Source organism: Anomaloglossus baeobatrachus, chromosome 2 (assembly GCF_048569485.1).
Source record: "Anomaloglossus baeobatrachus isolate aAnoBae1 chromosome 2, aAnoBae1.hap1, whole genome shotgun sequence".
NCBI classification, from domain to species: domain Eukaryota; kingdom Metazoa; phylum Chordata; class Amphibia; order Anura; family Aromobatidae; genus Anomaloglossus; species Anomaloglossus baeobatrachus.
Window position 1 is genome coordinate 484,294,744 of NC_134354.1, and position 19,817 is coordinate 484,314,560.

At 45.8% G+C, this 19,817-nt stretch overlaps 1 protein-coding gene across 3 annotated transcripts in view; it reads right to left on the reverse strand.

Moving 5' to 3' along the window:
* The window catches only part of CCDC138 (coiled-coil domain containing 138), a 66,460-nt gene extending 59,022 nt beyond the window's left edge, over window positions 1–7,438 (reverse strand). The window contains exon 1 of one of the 3 annotated variants that reach the window (XM_075336438.1): window positions 7,316–7,438. The gene's annotated coding sequence lies outside the window, so the exon portion shown is untranslated. Of the gene's footprint in view, window positions 1–7,279 lie in introns of all 3 variants that reach the window. The other 2 variants (XM_075336436.1, XM_075336437.1) reach the window with 2 other exon arrangements.
* Between the last annotated feature and the right edge of the window lie 12,379 nt (window positions 7,439–19,817).

A 19,817-nucleotide genomic window follows, 5' to 3' on the forward strand; every position in this document is an offset into this window, starting at 1 on the left:
TTATCTATGGCCTCTACACTACATTTCTCATGACTAGTACAGCGGCTACAAAGAAAAAAGAAGTTAACATTTTTAGTGGTACAAGCATCTATACAGCCGAAATACTATGGTACTTACATACACAAAAACATACACACATGGCTTTTGGTGCAGTTTTCTATTATCTTTAGCTTGTCTCAAACATGATGCTTTATTTTGCTGTAATTAGTTATATCTCAATACAAAAGATGACTTATTAATACAGATGAAAATTATACATCAGGTTCTACACATACACATACACAGATAGGTAGACACAGCCCAACTTATTAGTTTATGTATATGAGAATGTTCTGACTCGGACAGAAAGCATTTCCAGTTTCAACATTTGTTCCTGCAGAAGATAGCCTTAAGGCTATGTGCGCACGTTGCGTAATTGCATGCAGTTACGCTGCAATCTGCACTGCAGCGTAACTGCATGCGTCCTGCACAATCTATGTGGCGTCTTAGAGCGCTGCGCTTCGGCTGTTACCCGAAGCGCGAGTTCTAAGAAGTGACATGTCACTTCTTTCCTGCGCTCTGCCTGCATCCCCCCGCTCTGTCTATGGGAGGGGCTGCACACAGAGCGCATGGAATCGGCTTTTTTTTTTTTTCCATTACGGACTGTTTCTGCAGCGATCTGAAGCGCACGTGTGCTGTTCAAATCGCTGCAGAAATTTCTGCAGGGACAGTACGCAACGTGCGCACATAGCCTTAGGGAGAAAATGCAGTTATATCTCCTCTTCAGTCACTGGCTTACAGTCAAGGGGGGAGCACTGCACATCACAGCCCAGCATCTCGCACGCTCTCTCCTTCGCTGCAGAGCGCCGCAAGCAGGAGCGGGTGAAACTCCACACACAGCCAAGTCACTCAGGGAGACTGGGGACCATCTCGGTGATATCGGGTCAACTGGAAGTTGATGTGACATCACCGGATCTCAGAGGTCACGGAGCTCGGGGGTCACGTGATGGGGATGAGTGAACTGCAATAGCACCGCTCAGAGGCACAATTGACTAAACAAGGTATCTGAAAAAACAAGGTTTACATTGATGTGTGGCCACTATGCTGAGTAGTAAACCACCACTTTAAAGGGAAATGTATTTACTTGCAGCCATAATGCTAATCTGCAGGTAAATACCAATTTAAATATATGCAAGTGTCTATGTGGATGCTTGGCTGCTGGGTGAAAATTAAGTTCTTTTTTCCCTGCAGCCACTCATCGGAGCTGTGATCAGTCAGCACTTACTACACTGTGCTGTAATCAGTCCTCCGGTCCTTGAGCGACATCCTGCAGCGGAGTGTGTATACTGAGCACTATGTTATTTAGCGGTGGGTGTGATTTCAGCATGACCACTGTGTGGGGAGCGCTGACTATTCGCATCCCGGTGCTCTCCTCTTTATTGGAAGCCAGTGGCTGGAGATACATCTGAATTTTCTCCCTGACGCCGAACCACCACTTAGGTTGCCACATACGTTTCAAACAATAAATATCTGCAGATTACTATGGCTGTAAGGAAACCCCATTTTCTTTAATCATGGGTACACATTCTGGTTGGGGGAAGCTTTGAAGTGCTCTGTGGAGCTCTTGATAATAGGAATTAACTATTAAACTAAAGCTGCACATTGAAGACATGCTGGATTTGGCATTATAGAATTGCTTTTATAAGTGCACAATGTCTGAATTACAGCCTATTAGTGATGCCCATATTAATAGATCAGGCGGGCTGCACAGCAATATACATGCCTCAGAAAAAGTCAGGGATATATGGCTTTTGGGTGAAATTTCAGGATGATCCTAAAATGCACTCTAATTTTTTCAGGTGACCTTAATATGACCGACCTCTAAACGTTTGAATGCACATGTCCAATTGTTCAATGTTTCAGTATTTTTTGCACAACTTGCTGTTCTCTAAGGCCACGTGCCCACGATCAGAGTTCACAGCGTTTTAGATGCAGGATGCTTCAGCTGCATCCAAAAAGAGTTGTACAGTACAAGCACAGTGGATGGGATTTCTAGAAATCCCATGCCCACTGTGTGTGTACTGCAACATAACCTGATCTGGGGTGCGGCTTTCCGAGCAGCAATCATGTCAAATCTTTGCTGCGGAGTCACAAGCGTTCTCCGCAGGGAGAACAGAAGAGAGACCACAACTGCCCGAGCCCTGATCACTGGCACGTACCTTAACAAGGAGCTTAATGGCAAAAAATTCACAACAGGCGTTTAATCCATGAATCACCCAATAAATTTAAGGGTTCAATTAAAATTGGTATTTCAACAGTCCTTCTCCTCATTCTGTCCACATTTTGACATCATGAGGCCAATACGACACCTCGCAATTGCAAGGCTTCAAGAAAGGTGTTCTCAGACAGAAGTAGCCACTGAGCTAAGAGTGTCATCAGCAAGTTGCAATAGATATACAGAGAGACTGGAGGAGTCATAGAAAGGCATAGACAAGGAAGTCCTTTGCCAGATCTCACAATGATGACCGCTTGATTGTGAAAAATGCCCTTTGGAGCCAGATGATTAATGCCACACAAGTCGAGGCACATTTAAGGCATAGGCACCCAAGTTTCACATCAGACACTTATCAGTGATAAGCGAGTACTCCATACTTGAGTGCTTAGTACTCATAACATGCATTTTGAGGCTCAGACAAGCTTGTCTGGGGAACTTCAGCGTTTTTCTGAAAGATCTAAAGAGCACCTGAGAATGATAGTGCTCACTCATAACTAGTCAGACCATTCAAAAGAGTTTACATCAACATGGTCTAGGTGCAAGACAACTTGCAAGGGTACCTGACCACACCACCAGACTTCATCTGGCTGGATGAGGGACCAGTGGGCCTCAGTGCTGTTCACTGATGAAAGGCAATTTACACTAAGCAGAAATGATAGTCGTCAACGATGTTGGAGATGTCAAGGAGAGCGCTATGCATCAGCCACTGTTGTCACCAGACGAACCTTTGGTGGTGGTGTTATTACAGTGTGGGCAGATGTGTTTAGTCAATACAGAAGTGCCCTACACTTTGTGATTGGTACAGAGACAAGCCCCGACTACTTGGATTAGGGCTAAGACACACGGCATGAAAATCGGACCGAGTGTAATGTGATAAAACATTCCAATCAGACCAATATTAACCTATGTGTCACCACCCATGAGCGATTATTTTCTTGGCCCCAATCGGACCGAGCAAACAATCGCAGCATGCTGCGATAATAATGCGAGACTCTTTCTCTCGCACCCATTCAAGTCTATGGGGCGAGAGAAAGATCGCACTGCTCTCGAAGTACACTGGTGTACCGCGAGTGCAGGGCAAGAATGGCAATAGCCGGCTACGAAGGAGAGGGAGATAAATCAGGCCCATCCCCTGCAGCTGAGGTCCGATCGCATGATCGGACCTCAGTCGCAGTGACACTTGCATGACACTCAGCTCCTGCTGTGCTGCCAGCGTGAGCTGAGTGTCATGCGAGGATCGCATTAGTCCCCGTGTGGCCCCGGCCTAACTTCATTAATCCAGTCATTGTGCCTCTGTATGAGCAACACAGGCCTAAGTTCATCTTCATGGACGACAATGCTCCAAGCTCATCTAGGTTGCATCATTACAGAATGGCTGCTGGAGACTGGGGTAGCTACAATGGATTGGCCTGCACTTTTTCCAGAGCCAAATCCCATAGAAAACCTATGGGATCAGCGGAATCAAAGTGCAGAAGCTCGTAACTCTGTACCCCAGAATCTAAATGACCTGGGGGCCATCCTTCAAGAAGAGTGGGACGCCATGCCTCAACAGACAATAACTCCACTTGTGAACACCATAAGATGTCATTGTCAAGCTGCAATTAATGCTCAGGGCCACATGACAAGTTATCGAGACATGAGATATTTTGGGGGGGGGGGTATACACACCACTGTTGGCTTTTTTTCAATATTGTTTGAGATGAGGAAATAACAAATGCATGCTTCTACTTAAATGCCACAATTTCATGATAAAATATCCCTATAGCATCTTACATAAATTTCACCTAAAAGCCAAATATCCCTAACACCTCAATTTAACCAACCAACACTAAAGGGCCCAGCTGCATCCTGCACAGAAATGAAAAAATGACCCAAAAAGGCTATGTTCACAAACACTGCATCTTTTGTCTGAATGCATCTTGAGTGCATGTTGACTGCATCTTTTTCCTCTGGTCTCAGAAAATGCAGCTTGTGGCCCAAAAAATGCATGACGTTTTGCAGCATTTTTTAAGGGCTCATGCGCACGTAACTGCTGAACAGCACAAGTGCGCTTCAAGTCGCTGCAGAAACACTGCATAATGGATGAAGTTTTTCTGTACAAAAAAAAGCTGATTTCATGCGCTATGGCTGCTGCCCCCACCATACACAGAGTGGGAGCTGCATCCATAGCGCACGGAATAATTGACATGCTCATTTTATGTACGCACGGATTTGGGTCAAAATTTTAGCACCCAAATTCGCTGCGTTCATAAAAGCAACGTGCACACATATCATGCACAATCTACATAGATTGTGCAGCGGACGCAGGACGCATGCATTTACGCTGCAGTGCAATACACAGCGTAAATGCATGCTATTATGCAATGTGCACACGAGCCCTTAATGTATTTTTTAAAGGATAATTGATAGAGAGTTAGAATAGATAGAGAATACATCGATAAATAGATAATAGATAAATACATAGAACATATAGAATAGATAATAAGAAAGAACAGATAGAAAGAAATAACAGAGTAGCTTGATAGAGGGATAGCTAGCTTGTACAGCTGTTTTTTTAAATTTTTTTTTGTTACAAAAATGACATGGGGTTCGCCCCGTTTTTCATATCCAGCACAGGAATAGCAGCAGTTGCAGGCTGCAACCCTCAGCTGTCTGCTGTACCTTGGCTGGTTATGAAAAATAGAGGGGATCTCATGCTTTTTTTTTTTTTTATTTGATTTAAGAAAAGAAAAAAAAACCTGACGTGGGTTCCCCCACATTTTTCTAAAACCAGCCAAGCCAAAGTACAGCAGACAACTGGGGGCTGATATTATTAGGGTGGTTAGGGCCATCGCTATTTGGACCTTTCCAGCCTAAAAATAGCAGCCCACAGCCGCCCCAGAAGTGGCGCATCCAAAAGATTCTGTCGCTGGGCCCGACTCTTCTCGCTACCCTAGTTTGGTGGCAATCAGGGTAATAAGGGGTTAATAACAGCCCACAATCCTGTTCTATGGCGCTCGCTGTGAGCTTCAGATATGTAGCTGTGCTGGAAGTGTTGTGGAACCTCATGTGGATTATGTCGGACCTGGAGGGTTGTGTAGGGGTTAATAAAGTGGTGAAAGAGGGTGCTTATTTCGTCTTTTATTAGAAATAAAGTATTATTTCGGAGTTTGTGTTTATTTCATTTCACTTACAGATTAGTGATGGGGGGGTGTCTCGGGTAGATGCCTGCCATTACTAATCTAGGACATAGTGTCACCTGTGGGTTGTTATTAACTCCTTATTACCCCGATTGCCACTGCACCAGGGCAATGCGGGAAGAGTCGGGTAAAGTGCTGAGACTGTTGCATCTAATGGATGCAGCAATTCCGGGCAGCTGCTGGCAGATATTTTTAGGCTGAGGGGTGATTCGGTAAGTATGAAGCGCTTGCTCCTTCCCCTTTGTGACAGATTCTGATCCCCATTGACTTTATGGGAACCAGCATCTAACCAGATTCCAGGGATCAATCCCCCACCGACCCAGAGTTAGCGTAGGATTGATCTGCCAGTCCTCCTAAACGCAGGGACAAGGCGCAAAAAGAATTGACATTCTGCATCTTGGCTGAGTCTTCAAAAACACAGCCAAAAAAAGATGAACTGTGTAGACAGCAAAATAGAAATCTCATAGACTTCGCTGGAAGAAGGAAATGCATGCATTTAGGTGCATCTTTGTGACGTCAAAAATGCACCAAAAACGCAGTAAATTATGCAGTGTGTGAACATAGCCTAAAAATGAAAAATATGTATAAAATGCATGAGATATTGGTCAATATTTTGGCCAAAATATGGAAGCTTGCAATCCACATCAAAGGTCCTCACTGTCTTATCAGTACATAAAAAAAAAAGTAAAAACCATGGTGATAATTGCGATATAATGGTATTACATGATTGCAATAAAGGTCCTGCTACATTTGTATATCATGGTGTGAATGAGGCTGCTTTGTCACTTTTCAATGGTGAAAATGGATCTGCTATTGTGGTAAATGATGGCTCTAAATGCGCAGCTATGGAGGTATATAATGGTGGCTATAGTTGCATATGATGTCGCTGCTATGGATGTACTTGATGGTTAGAATGGCGCTGTCATGGTGGTATATGATGGCAAGAATGGTGCCGCTATGGCAGTATATGATGGTGAGAATTGCGACCCCATGGAAGTATACGACGATGATGGTGCCAATAGGTGGCAGACGACGATGATGGTGCATCCATTGCAGTATACAGTGGCTATGATGGTGCTCACATGGCGATATACGATAGTGATCACAGCATACAATGGCGCTTACATGGCGGTATACGATGACGCTGATGGTACTTACATATGATGGTACTTATACATAGTAGTATACGGTGGTGATGATGGTGCTTACATGGCGGTATACAGTGGTGATGATGGTGCTTGCATGGTGGTATACAGTGGTGATTATGGTACTTGCATGGCTGTATATGGTGGCGATGATGGTGCTCATATGGCGGTATATGATGGCGATGATTCAACTTACATGGCGCTATATTATGGCGATGTTCTGCTTACATGGCAGTATGTGATAATGATGGCGCTTACATCACGGTATGTGATGGCGATGATGGTGCTCATATGACGGCGATGATTGTGGTTATGTGGCAGTATATGACGGTACTTATATGGCGGTATACGTTGGCGACAATGGCACTTGTATGATGGCGATGATGGTACTTATATGGCAGTACACAATGGCGATGATTGTGCTTATATGGCGGTAAATGATGGCGTTCTATCATGGCACAGTCCATGTCACAAGAGGTAAGGGCTGGTGTGACTGGCACAAGTGGATGATGGAGATTCGGGCACACACTGGTCAGCAATGCTCTTTAAGTCTTCATAATCAATAGTCTTTGTAATGAAATCACACTACACAACGTCCATTCCTGTCACCAGTCTGCTAAGCTGTCACTCCGTGCTTACAGGAGGCATAGAATGGAGGAACATAGGCAGGAGGCTGCAGCCACCGGGACAGAAGCCAATACCTTCACGGAGCAGCAAGGACGGTCTGGCACAATTACCTCTGCCCCCAGCAGTACGTTTCTCCGCCGCCTTCCCGTTATACACGTCTGGGCGCCCGCTCATCTGCTCCGGTTTATAACGTATACACGTGACGTCATCAGCACGTTAACAGCGACAGGAAGTGCTGCAGACAGCCCCTCCCAGACGCCCGGTATCCATAGCAACTACCTGCCTGTGCGCTGAGGCGCCCGCCTCATAAAGCGCTGACCGTGTGGCAGCGGGTATATAAGGCACCTGGTCACGGGGGAGCAGAGGGCAAACAGTGGTGAAGGAAGCCCGGGAGAAGGCGCCTGAATAAGAAAGAAATGGCGGCATGAGGCCGCGCTGCTGCCATGGCGGGCGTGACACAGCTGGGTAGGGGCTTGCTGGTCTGTTCCTATGTGCTAGGGTTAGCTTCTCTTCAGTGGCATTATATCCATTTCAAAGAGCCTGCAGATTATACTAGAATAAGGCTGCTTTCACACATCCGGTTTTTGCTGAGCGGCACCATACGGCGCTTTGCAGAAAAAACGCAACTTTTTTTTGCCGCCGGTTGCGTTATTCCCGCATAGACTTGCATTAGTGCCATATTGTGCCGCATGGACTTGCGTTGTGTCCGGTTTTTGCCGCACGCGGCAGATTTAGCCCATGCGACGGCTGGATGGAACGTTGCCTGGCACGATTTTTTGTGCAGCGAAAAAAACGCATTGCACCGGATTCGGCGCGATTTACAATACAAGCCTATGGATGCCGGATGCGGCGTCCTGCGGCAAAAACCGTATCCGGCCGCGGTTTTTTGCATTGCGCATGCTCAGTATCAAGCCGCATCCGTCAAAAAACGGATGGGCTGCATGGAAAATTTAAGCAACGTATCTGTTTTTCCGTTGCATAGGTTTTTAAGCCACACTGCAAAAACCGGATGTGTGAAAGCAGCCTATAGCTATGTGCGCACGTTGCGTACTAGCCCTGCAGAAATTTCTGCAGCGATCTGAAGAGCACATGTGCGCTTTAAATCGCTGCAGAAATGTCCGTAGTGAAGAAAAAAAAAGCCGATTCCATGCACTCTGCCTGCAGCTCCTCCCATAGACAGAGCAGGAGCTGCCGGCAAAGCGCACGGAAGAAGTGACATGTCACTTCTTAGAACGCAGCGCTTCAGCAGAAGCCGAAGCGCTGCGCTCTAAAATGCCACGTGCGCACGGCCCCTGCACAATCTCCATAGACTGTGCAGGGGACGCATGCAGTTACGCTGCGCTACAAAGCGCAGCGTAACTGCATGTATTTACGCAACGTGCGCACATAGCCTAAGTGTGAGGTGAATGGTGCTGTACGGAGGGCTCGTATGCGTCAGAGGACGGGGTCTCATCCCGGGAGCTGTAGATATAGGGCACGTGATCACTAGTGCGACTATGCAATAGTCCCCAGGCGTATTCTGCATTCACTCAGGCACTTTTCATGCCCCTCCCTCTATACTGAAGTCACACAGGGCAGGTTTTTTTTAGTATGGTTTTTGCCTTGGTTTTATACAAATTCATGCTGATACGCTTCTCCACAGTCCCAGCAAAGCCTATGAGATTCCGGAAATCTCATACACAAAACACCAAGTTTGTTTTTGTTTTTTTTTTCTGACTGTTTTGTCAACCACTTTGGTTTTTACTCCGTTTCTGAAGAGTGAGCATGTCAATTGTTTGCAAAACCTCATAAAAAATGCAGGTTACACAGGTCTGCGACTAAAAAGCTTTGATTATTTTTATCTAATTTCCATTTATTTTGGTGTGCTGAAAATGAAAAAAATATTGAAAAAAATCCTGGACGTCAGGATTTGCCACAAAATGCAAAATTCTATTCAAATTTAGTAAATTTTTCATAATTTTTTTTTGGGGGGTTTTGAAAGTCAAAATTAGTATTAATTAATTCACATCAATGCATTGAAGATATATGATGCCAAAAAAATATAAAACTTTCAAAGAAAAGAACTTTGAGTGAGCTAATGAAATCAGCATCAACATTTTGCAAGCTGAATGAGCGGGCTCTGACATGCCCAGGCTTGTTTCAATTGTTTTTAGTGATGAGCGAGTACTAAAAAGCTCGGGTGCTCGAGGCTCGGGCCGAGCATCCCAAGATACTCGTGTACTCGGCCCGAGCACCGAGCCCAATGTTATCCTATGGGAGACCCGAGTATTTTTCTGAAATGACCCCCGGCAGCATGTAGAAACCCTAAAAATGTCACAAAAGTCTCAGAAGAGTGCTCAAATGACATGGCAACAGCATGGGGAAGACCCCTTGAAGCATTTATCACTCAAAAGTCACAGCTGTGAACAATTTTGTCTGCGTTTTACGCCATTTTTACGGACTCACCAGAAAACCTTCCAAAATGACACCAAAATGAATTTTCATGGCGGAAATGTTAAGGGCACATACCCAATAGTGAGATAGAGCTGGTGTATGTTACTTTTTGAGATTAATACATGAAAGATTTTACGTAAAACATTGTGTGGCACTCCGATGTCCAAAACGCACGTTTTGTGCTTTTTACTAGCGATGTCGGTCATTTTTTTTTTTCATTCTATCTCCCGTCGGTCGGTCTCGCTCTGTCGGTCTCTCTCTGTCTTGTCTGTCCCCCTCTCAGTCTGTCGGTCATTCTCCCCCCTCTCTCACTTACCGTTCCCCGATCACTGCCGCGGCGCTGCACAGCTGTGTTCACTAAACTCCGGTGGCTTTTCCTCTTTTGAAAAAGCCGGAGATTAAACAATCTCTTATTCCCTGCTTTCCTGCTTTTCGGCGCCTATGATTGGTTGCAGTGAGACACGCCCCCACGCTGAGTGACAGGTGTCTCACTGCACCCAAACACAGCAGCCGGTGTGTGTGTGTATACTGTGCAGTGAAATAAATAATTAAATAATTAAAAAAAACGGCGTGCGGTCCCCCCAATTTTAATACCAGCCAGATAAAGCCATACGGCTGAAGGCTGGTATTCTCAGGATGGGGAGCTCCACGTTAGGGGGAGCCCCACAGCCTAACAATATCAGTCAGCAGCCGCCCAGAATTGCCGCATACATTAGATGCGACAGTTCTGGGACTGTACCCGGCTCTTCCCGATTTACCCTAGTGCGTTGGCAAATCGGGGTAATAAAGAGTTAATGGCAGCCCATAGCTGCCACTAAATCCTAGATTAATCATGTCAGGCGTCTCCCCGAGATTCCTTCCATGATTAATCTGTAAATTACAGTTAAAAAACACACACACCCGAAAAATCCTTTATTAGAAATAAAAAACACTAACAAAGTCCCTCATCACCAATTTATTAACCCCGACAAACCCTCCATGTCCGGCGTAATCCACGGACCTCCAGCGTCGCGTCCAGCTGTGCTGCATGAAGGTGACAGGAGCTGCAGAATACACCGCCGCTCCGGTCAGCTTCACACAGCAACTGAGGTGAATATAGCGATCAGCTGAGCTGTCACTGAGGTTACCTGGATCCAGCGGTGGATGCAGCGGTGGCCGCGGGTAACCTCAGTGACAGCTCAGCTGATCGCGCTACTCACCGCCGCTCCGGTCAGCTCCATGCAGCAATTGAGGTGAGTATAGCGATCAGCTGCTGTCACTGAGGTTAATCGCGGCACCGCTGGATCCAGCGGTGGCCGTGAGTTACCTGACTGACAGCAGCTGATCGCGCTACTCACCTCAGTTGCTGTGTGAAGCTGACCGGAGCGGCGGTGTATTCTGCAGCTCCTGTCACCTGAATGTAGCAGAGCTGGATGCGACGCTGGAGGACTGTGGAGTACGCCGGACATGGAGGGTTTGTCGGGGTTAATAAATTGGTGATGAGGGACTTTGTTAGTGTTTTTTATTTCTAATAAAGGATTTTTCGGGTGTGTGTTTTTTAACTGTAATTTACAGATTAATCATGGAAGGAATCTCGGGGAGACGCCTGACATGATTAATCTAGGATTTAGTGGCAGCTATGGGCTGCCATTAACTCCTTATTACCCCGATTTGCCAACACACTAGGGTAAATCGGGAAGAGCCGGGTACAGTCCCAGAACTGTCGCATCTAATGTATGTGGCAATTATGGGCGGCTGCTGACTGATATTGTTAGGGTTGGGGGCTCCCCATAACGTGGGGCTCCCCATCCTGAGAATACCAGCCTTCAGCTGTATGGCTTTATCTGGCTGGTATTAAAATTGGGGGGACCGCACGCCGGTTTTTTTAATTATTTATTTATTTATTTTACTGCACAGTATAGACACGCCCACCGGCTGCTGTGATTGGGTGCAGTGAGACACCTGTCACTCAGCGTGGGGGCGTGTCTCACTGCAACCAATCATAGGCGCCTGTGGGCGTGGAAAGCATGGAATATGAGATGGCTGTGTGCAGAGCACAGCGCGCCCGCCGGTATAAAGGCTCGGTCACGCTGTGCCGGCCGGCCAATCACTGCAATTCCACAACTAACAGGGTTGTGGCATTGCAGTGGTCTGCCAGCCAATCCCTGCATGAGGGCTGGCTCTCAAAAGAGCGCCAACATGCAGGGATGAAGACCACGAGTACAGCACAAGTATCGCGAAATTACTCGGTACCCGCCGAGTAGCCCGAGTACAGTGATACTCGTGCGAGTACCGAGTAGTAACAAGCATACTCGCTCATCACTAATTGTTTTATCTTTGTTCTCGCCTGTTCACACTTTTTAATCTCAGTTCGTGTTAGCTCTTCATATTCAACAGTGTTTCCCAAAATTAGCATTTTGGCTCAGCGGAAGTGTATTCGCCTGACAGTTTGTTACATTTGTGAATATACAGTGTTGAAGCAACAGCTGAATATTACAGACTTTGTGAAAAAAGTATACTTCACATATTTCTGACTAAAGCTTGGGCGCCTCAAAGTGTGCAAACTGTGTGTTGAGGACCTCCAAAATTGGTTCAAGGGTAAGAAAAAAAGCTTTCTGTTATGGGATTCCTATGGTATGGCAAGAGCAAAAGAACCATAGTGACAATTGTTACTTTTGTTCATGTGATGTGAAAGGGTATATTTCAAAATGGAAGCATTCCATTTCATACCCCAATATTCACCCAGCAATTCGTCCCATCCCCCATGGAACAGATATACCAGTACCCAAGGCCCCTGCTACCTTGGAAGACATAACTATGTCCGATGAAGGTGGAGTCATACCTGAACCAGATGAATTAAGTTCTGACTTTTGAAGATGATACAAAACCAAAATAGTTTTCCCAGGAGGAGATGATTTGGTAAGAGACTTAAATCTTCCCAAAGATGCCGCTTAGTTACTCGGCTCAAGGCTCAAAAGCAAGAATTTATTGTTGCCAGGAGTGTCTTTTTCATGGTTCAGACATCGTGAAGATGAGTTTGTTCCTTACTTTGCCCAGTAAGATAAGTTGGTTTATTGCATCGATGTCAAAGGCTTGATGGGTAAATTCAAAATCCAATATGATTTCAGCGCAATGGCGTCTTTTTATAAATTCTTCAAAAAGAAGTCTCAAAGCAGTTTTACTCCACAACGGCGGTTTTTATGCTTCCATCCCTGTAGGTCATTCTGTACATCTAAAGGAAATCTACGAGAACTTGGAATTGGTTCTTTTTAAACTTAAATATGAAGACCATGGTTGGCAAGTGTGCGGGGATTTGAAAGTCTGGTGCATGCTGCTCGGGCAATAAGCTGGGTATACCAAATACCCTTGTTTTCTGTGTCTATGGGACACTCGAGACCGACAAAATCACTGGACCAAGAAGAATTGGTAGCCGAGGGTACTCACAGTTGGTGAAAAAAATGTCCTCCGAGAAACTTTGGTTCCTCCCCATAAAGTTCTTCTACCACCTCTCCACATCAAATTGGGATTGATGAAGCAATTCGTAAAATCACTTCCAAAAGATGGAGAATGCTTCAAATACTTGGTCGCCAAGTTTCCAGACCCCTCTGAGGCAAAATTGAAGGAAGGTGTGTTTGTTGGACCAGACATTAGAAGGCTTATAGCTGATCAAGAGTTTATCAATACCATGACGCATCCTCAAAAAGAAGGGTGGATTGCATTTAAAGAGGTCGTAGAGAAATTTTTAGGCAATAACAAAGACCCTGACTACAAACAAATCGTCGGACGAATGCTGAAAGCATTTCAAGCTTTAGGTTGCCTGATGAGTTTGAAAGTGCATTTCCTCCATTCCCACCTTGACAACTTTCCTGAAAATTTGGGAGCTGTGAGTGAAAAGCAAGGTGAACGATTCCACTAGGACATTAAAGAGATGGCAAGAAGATACCAGGGAAGATCGAATATTACAATGATGGCAGACTACTGTTGGACGCTTAAGAGAGACATTACAGATGCTACTCACAAGCGTAAATGTACAAAGAGAAGCCTCACAGGGAAGAAAAATCGATTTTAGTGTGTGTTAGTGAGCTCATTGCAGTTAAAAAAATGATTTTCATGAAACCTTTGTAATCAAAATAAATGAAAATTATTTTTAGGTATTGTCTTTATTTAACATAGGTACTTAAATTGTCAGAAAACGTGATGTCCTATGACAAAACGGAGGTCATTTTCGGATTCAGCGCACTCAAAAACAAAGATTACGTAGAATAACCAAAACGGCTCTCGAAAAAAAAATTTTTTTGCAGACCGGTGTTATTTTCTGGCAAAAGATGAGGTTTTGCTTCAGAAAAATACCTGACCAAAAACTCCCTGTGTGAACATAGCCAAGAATTCATTTCAGGCGGATCTGCTCTAAGGCTATGTGCGCACGTTGCGTACATTCACTGCAGAAATTTCTGCAGCGATCTGAAGAGCACACGTGCGCTTTAAATCGCTGCCGAAATGTCTGTAGTGAAAAAAAAAAAAAAAGCCGATTCCATGCGCTCTGCCTGCAGCTCCTCCCATAGACAGAGCAAGGGCTGCCGGCAAAGCGCACGGAAGTAGTGCACTTTGAAAAATAAGAAAAGATTGTGCACCGCACTGCTTACCTATACTGGAGGTAGTGTGGTATGTCTGTCCCAAACACAGTTCAGTATGGAGTTGCCTTGATTATATCCATTAGATTTTCAGATGTCACAGAAAAACATTTTTTCTCATCTTGATGGATCCAACAAAGTCCATTACCGAGGTGCTATTGCCCAGTTTAAACAAGTATATCCATAGAACAATGAGAGACAGGGCAGCACTCACCGATAAACTAGGACTATTTTATTTTTTAATGCTGACAGGTGAGACGGACATGAGGGAATGCAGGGAGGGAAGCACGAGGACTCGTGCTTCCCTCCCTGCATTCCCTCATGTCCGTCTCACCTGTCAGCATTAAAGGGAACCTGTCATCAGAAATTTAGCTATAAAGCTAAAAGTTCCCCCCTCTGCAGCTCCTGGGCTGCATTCTAGGAAGCTTCCTATAGATTTTGTGTCACCTTTTATCCCAAAATAAACACTTTATAAACTGGTACCTTTTCGTATGTAAATTTCTTAATTTTCCATGTGGGCGGGCTGTCTGATGTACGTTGCTGTTCCTCCATCATATTGACGCCGCCCCCGAACGCTGAATTTGAAAGTTCAGGACACCGCCCCTGGGTGCCCGTGGTCCAGCGCATGCGCTGTACCACTGTAGCGGTGCCGTGCACTGTGTGCACGTGCGACCGCTGTGACGCTTTGCGCGGGCACGAGGTTATGGGCGGCGCTGTTAGTGTCATCAGTAAGTGCCGCCCATAACCTCGTGACCGCACTTTCCCCTATTCCTCCAGCGTTATGCGCAAGCGCTGGAGGAATGATGGCCGGACGTCCCCTCCTTCCCATCATGCTCAGCACGAGGTCACGAGGTTATGGGCGGCACTTACTGATGACACTAACAGCGCCGCCCATAACCTCGTGCCCGCGCAAAGCGTCACAGCGGTCGCACGTGCACACAGTGCACGGCACCGCTACAGTGGAACAGCGCATGCGCTGGACCACGGGCACCCAGGGGCGGTGTCCTGAACTTTCAAATTCAGCGTTCGGGGGCGGCGTCAATATGATGGAACAGCAACGTACATCAGACAGCCCGCCCACATGGAAAATTAAGAAATTTACATACGAAAAGGTACCAGTTTATAAAGTGTTTATTTTGGGATAAAAGGTGACACAAAATCTATAGGAAGCTTCCTAGAATGCAGCCCAGGAGCTGCAGAGGGGGGAACTTTTAGCTTTATAGCTAAATTTCTGATGACAGGTTCCCTTTAAAAAATAAAATAGTCGTAGTTTATCGGTGAGTGCTGCCCCGTCTCTCATTGTTCTACGCACGGAAGAAGTGACATGTCACTTCTTAGAACGCAGCGCTTCGGCAGTAGCCGAAGCGCTGCGCTCTAAAACGCCACGTGCGCACGGCCCCTGCACAATCTCCATAGACTGTGCAGGGAACGCAGGACGCATGCAGTTACGCTGCGCTACAAAGCGCAGCGTAACTGCATGTATTTACGCAACGTGCGCACATAGCCTTACTCTCATGGGGAAAAAAAACGCTAAAGGCTAAAAAGAATGAATATCTGCACTTGCTGTTCTTAGGCTGGTTTCAGACATGTGTGACATCAGTTTTTAACAAGGATGTCACACGTACCCATGTTACCCTATTGTGTACTCACACGGCCGTGTTTTCACACAGACCGTGTGGCCCGCTATTTCACATGGAGACGTGTCCGTTTTTTCTCCAGCAGCACGGGTGTCACACTGACCACACACTGTGATCCGTGTGACATCAGTGTGACATGGACTGGCGAAAACACGTGTTTTTAAATAAAAAGATTTTCTATATTTACCTGTATCCACCGATGCTGTCTCTGTTGCCTCCCGCTCCTGACCCCCGCTCATTATTTTCATTGATTATTCACTGCAGTGAGCAGCTGGAAGCAGGGACATTGCAGTTACAGTGCTGGAGACAGCACCGCCGAGGACAGCATCGCTGGAGACATCGCTACTGACAGGTGAATATCCTGCCAGCAGTGTGTGTGCAGGGACGTCCAGGAGGTCATCGGATTTCTCAATGAACTCTGATGACACCCCTGTGACAACTGCACTACAGCTAGTGTCACGATGGTGACTTCCAGGGGTTCATGAGAGTTCATTGGGAACTTCAATGACCCCCAGGATGTCACTGCACAAACTGCTTTATACTCACCTGTCACCGGCGCTGTCCTCGCGATGCTTCACCTTCCAAATACTCGGGCAGTGAATAATCAATGAAAATAATGAGCGGGGGTTAGGAGCGGGAGACAGCAGAGCAGAAAACAGCATCACTGGATACAAGTAAATATAGAACATCTTTTCATTGCAGAGACACGTGTTTTACCCGGTATGTGTCACACGTATGCAAACACTGATATCACACGTGTCACACGTATGACACACATGTGACCATAACCATGCGTGTGACTGGTACCTGATTAAACACGTCTGAAATCGGCCTTATTTTCAGTCTCTTGCGCTTCTTTTAACCATTTCAAGATTTCAAAGACACAGGTTAAAAGAAGTGACCTGGCCATTCTTTGGGCAGCTTCCTCATGGAGCCGACTCGCTAGTATTTAGTCCAAATTAAATTTAAAAAAAAAAAAAAAAAGTATGTCGGTAAAAATAACTGAAAAGTAAACATGAAAAAAGTATCTTCAGGACAAAAAGATAAACAGTAGTGCAGAGGTCTCAAAAACGTGGCCCGCCGCCAGCATGCGGCCCCTGAGGCAGCTTTTTGCAGCCCGTAAGACCCCGTGATGATCACAGCTGTATGTCGGGAGCCGGCAGGCACAGTACAGTTGAATAATTTGCAGTTCCGCGCAGAGCAGCTGTCTGCACTACACCAATGGATGACGCGGCCAATCAGATGCAAGGAGGTGATGTCGCTGTATGATGTCACCTCCTTGCATCTGATTGGCCATTGGTGTAGTGCTCAGAGCTCCTCTGCGCGGCACCACATATTCAACTGTAACTGCCGGCTCCCGGCATAGAGCTGCAATCGTCACAGGGTCTGCAGGCCGCAAACAGCAGGTATGTGCCCTCGATCAGGACCCGCTGTGTCTTGGACCCGGCGGGTCCTGACTGCGGGGGTGCGAGTCTCCTCCGTAGGAGAATACAGGAGACCGCAGCTGCTCATATCCACTATCAGGGTGCGGGCCACTGCGGTCTCCTCGCTGTATTCTCAGTACGGAGGACACTTGCGACCCTGAAAGCTGCACCGCAGGTCAGTGTTTGCTGCGGCCCGCACATGCACAGTGGATGGGATTTCTAGAAATCCCATCCACTCTGCTTGTACTGTACAACCCAGCGCTTTGGACGCAGCTGAAAGATGCTGCATCCAAAACGCTGCAAACACTGATCAGCACGCAGCTGAGGAGGTTTTTTTTTTGTTTGCGTCTGTGAAGAGTGGCATAATGGGGGACAAGGATGGGCACAATACTACAAGGATGGGCACAATACTACAAGGATGGGCACAATACTACAAGGATGGGCACAATACTACAAGGATGGGCACAATACTACAAGGATGGGCACAATACTACAAGGATAGGCATGAGGATAGACACAATACTACAAGGATCGGCATATTACTACAAGGCACAAGAATAGACAATAATACAAGGATGGGGACAATACTAGAAGGATGGGTGGGCACAATACTACAGGGCACAAGTATGGAAGACATTGCTACAGGGTACAAGGATGGGTACATTACTACAGGGCACAAGGAAGAGGCACATTAATAAAGGGCACAAGGATGGGAAACATTACTACAGGCGACAAGATGGGGACATTTACTACAGAGGACAAGGATGGGGACATTGCTACAGTATAGGGGACATAACTACAGGGCACAAGGATGTGCATATTATACAGGACACAAGGGGGACATTACTACAAGATGTTGGCTAAGATGACTGTATAATGCTGCTAATTGTCAAACAATATTAGAAGGGGATAAAATATTCAAAATAAAGCATTACTTTTTTACCATTAAAAATGATTTTATATACTGTATATATAAACTAAACAAAAAAGTGCAGATTTGTTATAATCAAGCAAAAAATGTTCAAAATAGTGATCCAAAGGTGTATAGAAAAAAACATGGGATCATTAAAAATGTAATTTTGTCCTGTAAGGAATGCGGCCCCCCTCAAATTTTTTTTCTATGTGCGGTCCATACACCCAGCTGAATTTGAAACTCCTGCAGTAGTGTGTCCTGAAGCATCTTCCGTCTGAAACGCTTGGAGGGTTCATAGACATCTAAAAGATGTTGTTTTCACATTCCCTAACAGAACAAATACCCTTTAGGGTATGTGCACACAATCAGGACCCACTGCGTCCTGGACATAGCGGGGGCGTGAGTCTCCTCCGGAGGAGATCGCAGCTGCTCGTGCCTGCAATCTGGGCTCTGGTAGTTGCAGTCTTTTTCTTCTGTTCTTCCTGCGGAGAACGCTTGCAACTCTGCAGCACAGAATTGACATACGTGCAGCTCGGAAAGACACACCGCAGGTCAGTTTGTGTTGCATGCAGTACACGCACAGTGGGCATATGATTTCTAGAAATCCCATCCACTGTGCTTATACACATGGGCACGCAGCCTTAGGCTCTGTTCACACTAGAAAAAGGATTTTTCTCAAGAAATTTCTTTAATCTGAAAGATTAGTGCTTTTGCTGTCAAAAAACACACCGAAAACTGCATGCGTTTTTGGTGCGTTTTTTTCAGCAGCTAGGTCCCTGCGGTTTTTAACAATTATCTATGGCAAAAACCGCAGGTACCTGCAGAAAAGAAGTGACATGCACATTCTTTTTCTCAAATTCTGCAGAAAGGATGTTGTTGAGAAAAAAAAAAACGCAGTGTGCACATAGCTATTTTTTTTTTCCATAGGTTTTGCTGGGGAATGCCTGCAGAAAGGTTACAACCATTTTGTCAAATTTCTGCAGCAAAAAAAAGCGGGTAAAAACGCAGTGTGTGAACAAGGCCTTAGAAGTTAAGGTCCCCATATACAGTAGACTAAAGTTGTCCAAACCCGGAAATATCAACAAGTTCAGCCAACAATCTATCAGTACTCCTGACTGATATTTGTTAGGAGAGATAAGGATGCAGCATGTTGGATAATATTGTACTTTAAGGCTATGTTCACATTTCCGTTGTTTAGGATCAGTCACAATCCGCTGCTCTGATAAACAACGCAATCTGTTTAGCGGATTCCGTTGTTCCCATACTTGTATGAGCGGCGGATTGCGACTGATGCCCTTGTGTTGCATCTGCCGCCCGACTGATCAGTCGTGGAACGACTGACCGTCGGGCGGCAGGAACGCAGCATGTAACGTTTTTTGAGCAGCGGAATCCTTTTGTTATCACTGTGCATGCTCAGATCTTGTGTTTAATCATTCAAATCAATTTCTCTCTCTCTCGGCGGTCAAATGATCAGCTGATCGCCCGGCTTCTGTGAGCGATCAGCTGATCGCCTGGTGGCCGGCTATTGTGAACGATCGCTCTCATAAAAGCCAGCTGCTGGGAGATCAGCTGATTGCTCTCAAAAGCCGGCCGCC